The sequence below is a fragment of the Anguilla rostrata genome, chromosome 3 (assembly GCF_018555375.3).
Source record: "Anguilla rostrata isolate EN2019 chromosome 3, ASM1855537v3, whole genome shotgun sequence".
In the NCBI taxonomy this organism is placed as follows: domain Eukaryota; kingdom Metazoa; phylum Chordata; class Actinopteri; order Anguilliformes; family Anguillidae; genus Anguilla; species Anguilla rostrata.
The window spans coordinates 29,198,366-29,212,033 of record NC_057935.1 but is presented as its reverse complement, the minus strand read 5'-3'; the positions used below and the strand labels follow the sequence as shown (position 1 = coordinate 29,212,033).

Genomic DNA, 13,668 nt, shown 5'->3' with positions numbered 1-13,668 from the left:
AGGCTCCCCCGTGTGAGTGGGGATGGCAGATTTAACCTGTGCGCACTGATTACCTCACTACGCACAGGTGCAGCCACTCCTGCTCCCGGGTCCAATTAGCCTGCCCAATTATCTAATTCTTAACCAATTATCCAATTGGCCAGGTCTAATTAGCTTGACCCAGGGCAGGTGTGGCTGCTTAAACCAGCCATCCCCACACCACAATATTATATTACATTTTGGAAGAAATAAAGTTCCACAAATGCAATTGTCTAGGCAAAAAATGAATTAGCTCTTTTTTTAGTTTGCAATGAAATACTGAGAGATTGCATATATACAGCATGTTAAACTGTACATGTCCTGGATCAAAAACTCCTTGACGCAAGATCATAAAATCTAAGGGTGGATATATAGCCTAGATCTACTAAAGATCTATGAAGCAAAAACTAAGCAGTGTACCTGGTGTCTCAAAATCTATCCAAAATGTCTAAATTATGCATTGCTGTAACTCACAACATATTCACGTACTTAAATACAAATCAACTGTTTTGGCTCAAGAAACTCACTTCCATCATTTTCAAGTGGGAATTACTAGCTTTCCGTCAGTACAGTGGTCTAAAATATCTAGGGGTCCAAAACTATATCCAAATCTCTCCAAAAATGGATAAAATTATTTTTGTCCATTATTATGCATATAAATTTTCCTCTTTGTGATGGTTTAAGATTTAACATTGATATCTCTTTGAAAAATAATGCAAAACCATTGTGACGCAATGCGGTGCAGTATGCTTAACTACCGTACACATACAGTTGAGGCCAAAAGTTTACATACACCTAGGCTAATGATATTCAAACTCAGTTTTTCCACAACTCTGCACATTTCATTTATTTTGGCAAGTCAATTAGAGCATCTACTTTGTTCACATCAGAGGTAATTTTAAAACAATCAATTAGTGACAGATTTATTTCAGCTTTAATTCACTATATCAGAATTCCAGTGGGTCAAAAGTTAACATACACCAAGTTGAGTGTCTCTTTTAACAGTCTGGAAGATTCCATAAATTGATGTAATGACTTACAGGCTTCTGATTGGCCAATTGTCATAATTAGGAGTAAACTGGGAGTTAATTGGCACCTGTGAATGTATTTAAGGGCCTACCTTTAGAGCCACTGCCTTTTTGCCCTTGATACCATCTCAGAAAAAAAATTGTGGACCTCCACAAGTCTTAGGAGCAATTTCCAAACAACTGAAGGTACCATGAGCATCTGTACTAACAATTGTATGCAAATATAAAAATCTTGGAACCACACGGACACTGAGCTTCAGGAAGGACTTTCGTCCGAAAGGTTCAGATGATCCCCAAGACAACAACAACAAAGTCTGATGTTGTCTTGCCATGGACACTATTGCCCTGTGTGTGGTGCTTGGGGTGTATAGTTTCAGATGACTCTGCAGAGGGGGGTTCTTGTTAATTGGACCTGCGTGACAATGGTGGCACTTAGAAACTCCATATTTATCATTGTTGTGGTGTATTTGTATACTAAAAAAGCTAGAACTCGGAGTTTGTTTTTTCGAATCTTTCAATCAGTCGTTTTTGCAGGAGCGCTTAATGTCTGATTTGGGCAATCGCAGGATGCCGATGTCATGGCCACTGGAGGGTTTGTGTGAAGGGATTAAGAATCTTGCATTGATGGGGGCATGCTTCTCAGGACTGTTGAAGGGAAAGTTCCAGTCAAATTTAGTACATTTTGGCCTTATGGAGCATATGCAAGTGAGTATTTAGCTAAATGTGCTCCCTACAGGCCATACTGCACTATAAATCAAATCAAAATTTATTTATATAACGCATTTCACAAACAATTGTCACAATACACTTCACAGACAACCCTGGTCTAAACCCCCACAGGAGCAAGCCTGAAGCAACGGTGGCAAGGAAAAACTCCCTGTAACAGATAAGAAGCCTGCCAGTTAAATGTGTGTCATGCATAATAAATTGGCAGCAATACCGAACATGCCTGCCAGATTTTGTGAGTTTTTGATCATGGAAAAGGGGTGAAAATGTAGAGAGAAATGGAAGAAAATTAATAAGAAGAATAAATACAGCTGCAAGTAGCGATGTGGGGGGCAGTTGAGTGCAAACATTACTTTTAGCTAGTTACCTTATGCAACTAGATGTCTGAGGTTGGGTAGCTTTTGTATCAAACTCTGTTCTACTAGCAAGATGTTCCTATGGGAACTGCTGTTACTGTTTACAATTGCAACTTGGCTCGCTCAGTTATTCACCTGTATTTATTTAAATCAGGGAAAGTGAATACAATGCAGCGTGCATGCTCTCTAGCTAACATTACTAGAGCCCGACCGATGCCAGATTTTTGGGTCCGATGCTGATCCCGATTTTGGAGAGTCCTAGCCCACCGATTACCTATGTTTTGACCGATATTTTGTCAAAAAGTGCAACATTTTCAAATCAATTTGAAAAACTTATATTTTATTAAAGTTTCTATATTTAAGAACATTTAACTTTTAAGCAAACAAATAAAAATAGAAATAAACACACAAAGAACTTTTTAGATAAAAAAAGTATTAAATTAAATTAAATTAAATATATATATTAACATCATCTTTAAGTGTGTGAAATCAAAATAACTCCACACCTTGCTTTTACTCCTTTCTTTTCCAGCCATCTATAAAAAATGAATTTAAAAAAGTCAGTTTTCCAGTTTCAAACATGTATTAATATTATTGTTATTGTTGTTGGTGTTATTAATTTGTTATTATTTCTTAGTATCTATTCTCAGTACATTAATTATATTTTCTTATTTTATTCCTACTACGTGATCTCAAAGAGTAAGACTATCTACCGAGCTTCCCTGTCCGTAAGAATTCGGTGGTGAAAATAACTACAATGCGCTCTGACACGTGACTAGATGACACACTCGCTTGCAATAACGCATTAGCTATTGACACAGCCTCATTATTTCTTATTATATATTCTCAGTAAGTTAAATAAATTATATTTTCTTATTTTATTTCTACTGCATGATCTCAAAGAGTAAGACATTATCTAGCGAAGCCAAAGAGTGAATTACGGAAGAGGATTAGGGCCACGTGCAATTTTTTTTTGAGTTCTGACTTAAATCTCTGAATTCTGACTTTAAAGTCAGAACTCAAAAAAAAATTTTCACGTGACCCTAATCCTCTTTCATAGTGAATCAAGTGTAACGTTAGATGAAATACGTGAAAAAAACTACAATGCGCTTTCGTGCAGGTTACCCGCGCTAACTGTTGGTTGATTCACTTCTCCAACAGCAATCCTTCTCTCATGTTATCAAGACAAAACTAGATAACGTGGCCACGTTAGAAGTGTTTTATCGGCGTTTTTACTGTCTGGTTAGCTTGCTACGATGACGCGTGACTAGATGACACACTCGCTTGCAATAACGCGTTGGCTATTGACACAGCATCATATAGTAGCTAATATCATTATCTCAGATAAAAAAACAAATGTGTGATGCATTCAATCACCATTTTATTTTGGCTGGTTATTTATTTGAGAATAGAGCGATGTCCTCTGGAAATGTAGATATTACGCTGCTTATGTGCTCACTGCCACTTCATAAAGGCTTGCTAGCCAGCTAGCTTGCTAAAGTGAACCAAATATGTTAGCTAGCTCGCTCGCTTGATAATGAGGATTGATAAACATAGTGGTCGTATAAACGCATTTAATTAAAAAAACTTTCACTAAATATACATACCTTTTATTGCGGCAATCGAATCTGTGCAGACAAGTCTTGCAGTGGAGAATATTGGATGAGGCGCGAGTGACAAACGTCTTATTGGAGAAGTAGCGCGTCAGCTGCTGCAGTTCACACTTGTATCAGAGCTCCCTCTATTGGATAATTCTAGTAAATAGCAACTATTATACTTATTAAAATATCGGGACACATCGGCGGCATAACTGCCGATCCCGATGTCGTCAAAAAAGTCAAATAATGGCCATATATCGGTCGGGCTCTAAACATTACGTGTGGCCAACTTCACTAAAAAAACTAACAAAGTTGCTAAGAACTTTGAAGTCTACGGTTTAAAAATCCCTATTCTAACTAAATGTCTAGGGGGATATTTCACAAAGCAGAATTGCTGAGTTAGCTGGATAACTGATTGGAGTAAAATCCAGAACAACCTTTTTCCAGTCCATGTTCCAGATTTGAGAGTTCAATCAATCAAATTTTATTTATATAGCGTATTTTACAACAGTTGTCACAATACGCTTTACAGACAACCCTAGCCTAAACCCCCACAGGAGCAAGCCTAAGGCAACAGTGGCAAGGAAAAACTCCCTGTGGCAGATGGGGAGAAACCTTGGAAGGAACCAGGCTCAAGGGGGATACCCATCCTCCTCTGGTCGGCTCAGGGTGCCGACTGGTGACCAGCATGTCAGCCAGTTTATGCACAAGATATGATATGTGATGTGGCTCAGATGATGGGTGGGGCCGGGTGGCGGTGATGGGGAACAGCAGGTGGCGGCAGATGTGGGCAGGATGGAGGCAATGCCAAGGAGGGGCTGGACCGCAGAGGTGGGGGAGACCAGACGACTCTCGAAGCACTCTCGAGGGTTGGGGCAAGAGCCCCGCCGGCAGCGTGGGGAAGAGGGTGGAAACGGCAATTAGGGAATTTGCAATATAGCAGACAGTGAGTAAAGTGCCAGTGTTATGTATTGGGGGGACCCCGCCAGGAGTAGAATATGGCTGCATATCTACTAGGACAGGGATGGAGAGCCCATGCAGTCATGAGGGGTAGACAACCATACCCGCCTATCAAGAGCCAGCCCATGTAAAGCTTGATTGATTGACAGGTGACAGTAAGGAAAGGATTGCCACCTACAAAGCTCTATGACTACAGGCTTCTGTCTCCTGTCTTCAGACTACAACTGATTGTAAGCCTGAGCATAGAGGTGCGTTTTTAATCTAGATTTAAATATTGAGACTGTGTCTGACTCCTTTATAAATTTTGGAAGCTGGTTCCACAGTAGTGGGGCCCTGTAGGAGAAAGCCCTACCACCTTTTAGGTTCTTGGAAATTCTTGGGACTACCAAGTAGCCTGCGTCTTGAGATCGGAGTGACCTTGTGGGCTTATAAGGTAGGAGCAGGTTCGATATGTACACAGGTGCATGTCCATGCAGAGCTTTAAAAGTCAGGAGCAAAACCTTGAAGTCTATCCTATGCTTAATGGGTAGCCAGTGAAGTGACGCTAGTACTGGTGTAATGTGCTCATACTTCTTAGTTGTGGTCAAGATACGAGCAGCTGCATTCTGCACAAGCTGGAGACTCTTTAACAAGTTATTAGGGCAGCCAGAAAGCAGGGCGTTACAGTAGTCTAACCTAGACGTAACAAACGCATGGATCAATTTTTCAGCATCCCCGACTGACAGGAAATGTCTCATTTTAGCTAAGTTGCGCAGCTGAAAGAAGGCAATTCTGGATATGACTGAGTCTGGATAGTTCTGAGTTTTACTCAGTGCAGTTATCCAGCTGACTCTGTGAAACAGGGCCTAGAATAGCCAAATACCAAACAAGGAAAAATACAAAATAGCTGCACGGGCACTACGGAGTAGTTACTGTATGTTCCCACGCACTGGGAAGGGATGCACTCAGCGTAAAAGTCGTTATAAACATTGCCTAATTAATGTTACCATCTCTATGGAATCATTCATGTTGCTAAAAATGCTATTTTCATGTCTGACCACTTCATCTCTTTGCTTGACATTTTGCTTGTAGCGCTCGAGGGTGCGTCCTCAACAGAGGTGTGGGTGGGGTTGAGGATGAAAAAGATGTGAGTGGGGTTTTCAAACCTGGGTCTACAAGGGCCAAACATTTTCACATAGTATACCTTTAACCTGTTGAATCCGAGGGATGCAAATTGTATCAAAAAGCACTCCCTTTAATCTCTGTCGAGTAACTCTTATTTCTGAAGGTAGGATCATTTTCTTTTCTTTTTTGTTATGCAGGGGAGACGTGCCACACTCAAATATGTTGAATCTACTGACATTAAAGCCAGGGCTGCATTTGAAAACTACGCCTGCCTTTTGATATGTTTACATGGTTTCTTCACCATGAGCAGTAGCTGCTGAAAACAAGCTAACAACGAAAAAGTCATGAAAAACCTGGAAAAGTCATTGAAATGTAAAATGCAATTTCCAGGTCCTGGAAAAGTTATGGAAAATAATATTTTTTGAAAAGTTTTGTAAAAGTAATGGAAATATAGATAAAGTTGCATCAAATATAATTACTAATTAATCCAATCATAAAAATAGTATGTATAGCGTAGTAATAAAACGTAAATTGGCACGTAACCTTCGCGGTATTTTGGTGGTGTGAGAAGTTAATTCGGTCCGGCTCAGTCTGTTTACAGGCAGGCTTCTACTGATGTAGCAGTTAGTAAACGTAGGCCCTACTGTGCCGACAATATGCCAGGGAAGTGCAGCTTCAATAATATATCAGGGCTCGAAATTAACTTTTTTACTTGGTAGCACTGGTGCTCCCAATTTCAAAAAGTTAGGAGCACTCACCAAAATGTAAGGAGCACCAACAATATGCAATAGATTTTTTATTGATAAAAAACGACAATATAATAGAACGGTTTACAACAGTTAAACTGTCACGCCTAAAATGTGTCGACTCTTCGAGGAATTGCGTGTTATGCATTCATTGTTATGCATTTCTTGTCACATTAATCCCGCTAATTAAATCAACCGCCAGTAAACTGCATCGGAGAAAATAGCTGTTTCAACCGGGTCGCTACACCAAACATTACATCAACGTTTAAAAAAAATGCCGTAATCGTTCGCTTCAACTTTTCAGCTTTCGATAACGCTAATAAATTGAACATAAACTTTTGTCTTCAGGTAACATTAGTCAACGCGTTAGCTCTCTGTGTCGCGTGACAGTGGAGTGCAGTGAAAGGAAGTGATTGAAGGCTAATAATATTAACCAATTTAAAATCAGCATTAAAGGTAAGAATGTCAAGCTCACGATTGGTTAGAAGGGTCACCGTCAGCTTACAAGGCACATATACTGAGTGTACTAGCTAGCGAATGTACAGCGAAAGAGACGTTCGACTGGATAAAGAAAAAAAAAAAAAAAAAAAAGGTTGCACCAGGCCAATTATTTGCACTCGCACAAATGCTCCCAATTATATTTCGAGGTCGAACAGATTAAATTTCGGGAGCATATGCGACCAAAATGTTCGCAATTTCGAGCCCTGTTTGAGACATTGACAAAAATGTTAAACTATTCGAATTAAAATATGAGAGAATGTATCTAAGTGTTTCTGTCTGGTGTTTATTTGATTTAGAGAGGCACCATATGTTTCAGATGCAGACCTAATTTTACTTAGTGTTACAATAAATAATTTTAAATCGTCCCGCTGAGATAAAGTCATTTGTTTTGGTCATGGAAATTCAGTTCAAGGTTGTGGAGAAGTCATGGAAAAGTCATTGAAAATCATTGGTGAAAAAGTGTATGAACCCTGATTATAATTAGCAAAGGCAGTATTTCATTCTATTAGTTCTGGAGGTGACAGTGCACTTTCTGGGGATGTGGATTTTTATTTCCATGCAATGTTTCAATTCAATGGACCCAGTCAAGGACAACATAAATCCAACACGAATACTATTTAAGATACTAATAAGTTATGTGTATTTAATGCTTGTGTAATAAAATACGAACATTACTAGCTACTTATACTCTACTGCTATTTACTATTAGAGCTATTGAACCATTGTTTGACATGCAATACAAAACCTGCAGTTCTCACATTGTTTTTGGTACATTGAGTTTACGTGTAACTTTCACTTTTGAAGCAGACTGACAACTGCTTCAATAGCCTGTAAACTAATCATTCAGTTTATGGCAAGAAAAATAAGGATAAGTACTATTTTATCTTTGCCTGCAGTCTTTCAGGGTGATGCACTTGTGGATGGGTGGCTGCTACATGACAATGGCTAACCATTTAAAACATGCCTTCTGATGCCGTATCATGCCCACAACGGAAAGGCAACGTGTCCTTAATCGTGTATTTAATAGGGCCTGACCAGTCAGAGTAAAAGTTTGGAATGCTAAAAATGCATTTTAGATGTTTAGACCGGTCAGGTCTAAATTATAATATAGCCCTTAGATAGTCAGCGCATTCTTTGTGTCGTGTTATGTTGTACACAATATTGCCATGCGTCACAGATGTTATGTTGATCTCAGAGACATTAGAGAGCTTTAGACTGAGAGAGGCCGAACTGCATGAGCCGTTTGAAGGCGAAAAGGCAGTGAGCGCACGGTAGCAAAGGAGTGCGGCTAGCTCCCTGAGCGAGTATGCTCAACGTACATCTGCTTATTAGACAGTTGCACATTTCAAATTTAGCCTTAATTTTTGCTGTGTCTGATGTTGGTTTATTATAATTTCAATATTTGATAAATAAACACAACATATGCTATGTATGTAAATTAAAGAGGAACCTGTATAAATATTTCTCAACTTAAATAAATACAACATTAACCGGTATTGAAATTTCCCCCACGTGTTTCAGCTGTATGTAAAACTAAACGCATTTGAATATTATTCTAATAATAAAGTAGGCTAGGTCGATGCTGTAAACTGAACATCATATGGCAGTGGGTTTCCAGAACTTCTTCATCTAACAAATGTTAAATGTATTATGGTGTTTCACCAAAAAATTTCAGCTGTTTACAATTTTGTACCTTCACTATTTGACAAATTCTTAGCATAAAATTCAGGGGCATTTTTACAGCGCGTGTAATTTCATTACCACTCGGTAAGGTCTTGTCTGAAAGGACTATTGTGACAAATACTATCATTTCCACTCGATCTGATATATGTGTTTACGGTGGTGTCCTTAAGTCTAGAATAAGATTAGTTTAAATATGATTAATGACCCATGAAATGGTGTGGTTAGCTTTAACTTCAAGTAATTATCCTTTCCTTGAAAACAAAATGCTATGCTTGAGATGTGCGTCGGTTCCATTAAGACAGTGTGATTACCTCACGGACGTGGGCAGCGAGATTTAATTAGGATGGTGATAAAGATAGTCTGTAATGGCTGCCTCAGTAGAAGAGAAGAGGAGGAAAATGACGACAGATTGGGATGGCCGGTATGCCATCCAGCCAAGTTATGCCTTGGGGAGGCAGCATGCCCCCATACTTACACAGCATCGAGAGTTTGCCACTTTTCAGGGTTCTCCGCAATGACCACTCAGCCCTTAAAAACAATAATTTCCATACATTCTGACCTCATTTCAACAGACAGAATTCACAAACAACTTCACACATCCACACAATAAAGCTGTCCACCTCCTTCTTCTTTTTTCTGCCTGATTACATCATCACAAATGCTCCATGTCCACAAATAGGGTCTCCCCTTTGGACATTTAAGGTACATCAGCCAATAAAAACATCGGGTGCACATGCAAAATGACACATATAGAAGTGCATTCGTTTAAAAGAGAAAAACTTTAACATTCATATGTCTTCTTCACTAGTCCCTCTCCGGATAGCGTGTCTGTCTGCAACACTTTTAGATGAGCGACAGGTTAGGTTCGATCCCCCCCCCGGACTCAGGAAAACCTCTCACTCATTACACTGCCTTCCTGGGTAATTAAAAATAAAACATTGAACTATTGCTTTTGCATCTGTATAAGCAGGAAACTAATTTATATTTCTGAAATACAAATAAAATTCACCCACACTACACAGTTCCACTGAGTTTAACGTTGGCTACCTTGCTAACGACAAAAGAAAAATGCTTGAATCCATATGTGTTTCTTTCAGCTAGAATATGCATGTTTGCATGCATGTATGTGTATGCATGTCTCTCAGCCTACATTTATATGAATTACTATTATCACTAACTCATAACAGAGTACCACAAGAAATCATACCTGATGAAAAACACATTTTCAACGTACAAAAATGCGGAAGTTACTCTCACAAACAAAGCACAGTCTATAAGTTATTCATTCAAATCTAGGCCTGCCTTTAAAACATTGATAAAAAATTACGCCAAGTTACATGAAATAATATTGCCTGCCTTAGCTCAGACAAATTAAACAAGCTGTATTCCAAAACAATACTACCTGATGTTTCCTAAATTCTTTCAAGTAACTTGACCCTGTGTGTACAAGCATACTGTGCATTAATGGGGCAAACATGTGTGAACTGGTTTGTAAGATTCTATATTTATTTAAGAGGTCTCAATATGTGTAATTTTTTATCTGTATTTATGTATTTACGCTGTCCCCCTTCTGTAGTATGAATGATTGTATGTTTCTTGGTATAAATGTCTGTTAATAAATGTGAATGTTACATGCTGCTAGGGAAATGTTGCCATGGGGATAATGAAGTATTGTGTGTATTTATTGTAACCCAACGATAGGAGGCGCCACCGGGGAGGGGTGATGGGTGCAATAATTTAACACAAACACAAGAACGGATATGGTTATCTCGATCAACATAACCGGAACTTTTATTTTGAAAACAGGAAAACAAGCAACAAAATAATACAAACAAAACGCTAGCTCCAAGTGAGCCTAACTATACGGGTCTTTTGGGCCCTGTCTAAAGTCGGGCAGCTAAGCTGCTTACCGACAAGACAAATTGTAGAAAAAAGAGTGGTCAAAAAACAAGCACAGTTCGGTACACGGTTCAGTTCCTCACACAGAAAATGGGTCAAAAGGTAATCGGGCACTCAGACAGAAAACAGATTATTCACAGGTTCCAACACAATATCTGTAACACTCGCACAGTCTTTTCACAAAGAAAACTCCAAACTCCCCCACCTTCACAGCTGTATGGGCTCCTACTTACACTGAGCTTGATTAGGTAGAATGGTTTTCAGGTGGGTTTAACAAGGGGGCGGAGCTGGCAATTGGAAGGGGGTGGAGCCACTGGAATGGAAAATACTGGCCTTCCACTACAGCTCCCTTCATGGCCTTACAGTATGTACAGTATTATTTTACAATCAGTATGTATTTGAAGTTGCAAATATACAAGGACTTTTAAAATGAGCTTAACTTGAGAACAAAGTACACTGAACAAAAATATAAATGCAAGACTTTATCGAGTTCAAAGGTAATAAACGTAAATCAGTCAACTGAAATATATTCATTAAGCACTTAGATATTGATTTCATGTGATTGGGGATACAGATATGCATTTGTTAGTCACAGATTCCCCAAAAAAGAAGATACCATGAAATGATCAGAATACCGATCTGTATCTTGTGTGACCACCATTTGCCTCATGCAACGCAACACATCTCCTTCGCATTGAATTGATCAAATTGTTGATTGTAGCCTGTGGAATATTGTCCTACTCCTCTTCAATAGCTGTACGAAGTTGTTGGATATTGGAGGGAACTGGAACACGCTGTCATATGAGCCGGTCCAGAGCATCCCACACATGCTCAATGTCTGGTGAGTATGCAGGCTATGGAAGAACTGGGACATTTTCAGCCTCGAGGAATTGTGTATCGATCCTTGCAGCATGGGGCCATGCATTGTCATGCTGAAACATGAGGTGATGGCAGTGGATGAATGGCACAGCAATGGGTCTCAGGATCTCATCAAGATATCTCTGTGCATTCAAATTGCCACTTGAGTTCTCTGCCCATAGGATATGCCTGCCCATACCAACACCCCACCACCACCATGGGCCACTGTGTTCAAAACCTTGACATCAGCAAACCGCTCACCTACCCGATGCCATACACGCTGCCTGCCATCTGCCCTGTACAGCTGAAACCGTGATTCATCAGTGAAGACCATTCTCCGGTGTGCCAGTGGCCATCGAAGGTGAGCTCTTGCCCACTCACGTCCATTATGACGCCGAACTGCAGACAAATCAAGACCCCAGTGAGGACATCGAGCACGCAGATGAGCTTCCCTGAGGCGATTTCTGGCAGTTTGTGCAGAAATTCTACGGTTGTGTCAATCAACTGTTGTGTCATCAGCTGTCCGTGTGGCTGGCCTCAGACGATCCCGCAGGTGAAGAAGTCGGATGTGGTGGTCCTGGGCTTGCATGGTTACACGTGGTCTGCGGTTGTGAGGCCTGTTGGACGAACTTCCAAAATCTCTGAAACGACGCTGGAGAAATGAACACCCATTACTCTGGCAACAGCTCTACAGGTCATTCCTGCAGTCAGCATGCCAATTGCATGATCTCTTAACTCTTGAGGCATCTGTGTCATGGTGTTGAACAACAAAAAACTCTCTTTAGGGTGGCCTTTTATTGACCCCATCATAAGGAACACTTGTGTAGTGATCATGGCTTTTAATCAGCATATTGATATGCCACACTTGTGCTGGAGATTACATTACATTACAGGCATTTTGCATGATCTATTGTCGCTACATCGTAGCTGACAAACATTCCCACAATAACTAAAGCTGGCCCTCCCAAAAAAGATCTGTCACCATAATGCTCACTAGGAGAGAGGGTAAATATACCTATAACCTTAAATATGTGTGTTATATTTTAGATTGACCTGAACCAATAATTTATATTGAAGTAGTCAGCACTCCTTGGATCCTTCCTGATCATTAATTAACCCCTTTGGGCACATGCCAAATCTTGCCAATCCTTGCCCATTTAGGGGGTACCCTATTTAAAGCTTTATAACTCCAGATGTGAGCATCACAGACTTGAAAAATGGCTTAAATGTAGCAAGCCAGTGGTACCATTTACAAGAAGAAATAAAGTGCCACAAAGGCAAATGTTCAGACAAAAAAACTAAAAAGAATTTGCTTTTTTTTTTTTTGCTTGCACTGAAATACTGAGAGATCCCATATATGCAGCAGGTTGAACTATACATGTCCTGGATAAAAAACTTCTTGACCACATGTTCATAAAATCTTAGGGTGGATATGTAGAACTACTACAGATGTATGGAGCAAAAACTAAGCTGTGTACCCAGCGTCTCCAAATCTATCCAAAATGTCTAAATTATGCATTGCTGTAAATCACAACATATTCACGTATTTCACTACAAATCAACTGTTTTGACCCAAGAAACTCACTGTTGCATCATTTTCAAGTGAGAATTACAAGCTTTCCGTAAGTACAGTGGTCTAAAATATCTAGGGGTCCAGAAACATATCCATAATCTCTCCAAAAATGAATAAGATGTTTTTTGCCCATTATGAAGCATATAAATGAGCCCCTTATGAAGGTTTAAGATGAAACATCAGATAATATTAAAAAAAAAAAAATAATGCAAAAATATTGTCACACAATGCGGTACAGTACCTAAATGTGTAATAATTAACTCTTGTATGTATTTCTATACTCTGTACTCTCGTATGTTTTCTTGTATGGGGATAGGACCACATGAGAACAATTTTCAACCGTCCACCACGTTTTGGCAATGTTCCAACTCTCACGTCATCGCTGTTGAATGCTTCACAAAAACTATTACACTACTAACTGACGCATACATTACAGTGCGAAATATCCACATTATATAATACCACTAACCTATTTAAAGACACTCAATTTCAAAAAAACGTATATAACCGAAATATTTAGAGCAGTAATACTTACATAGCAATGATGAAATCTTATCTATGTTCAGTAGATGGAGACAGAGACAGTAAATCAATGATACTGTTTTATTCGCTTCTGTT

At 39.4% G+C, this 13,668-nt stretch overlaps 1 protein-coding gene and 1 long non-coding RNA gene across 5 annotated transcripts in view; both read left to right on the top strand.

Annotated features, from left to right (window-relative positions):
• Window positions 1-13,668, top strand: part of tubgcp3 (tubulin gamma complex component 3) — a 172,319-nt gene that overhangs the window by 153,026 nt on the left and 5,625 nt on the right. The gene's annotated exons all lie outside the window — the stretch shown is intronic.
• LOC135252000 (uncharacterized) lies at window positions 4,906-13,235 on the top strand. The gene is made up of 2 exons (XR_010329244.1): window positions 4,906-7,452; window positions 7,498-13,235. It is a non-coding gene; the product is annotated as an uncharacterized LOC135252000 (long non-coding RNA).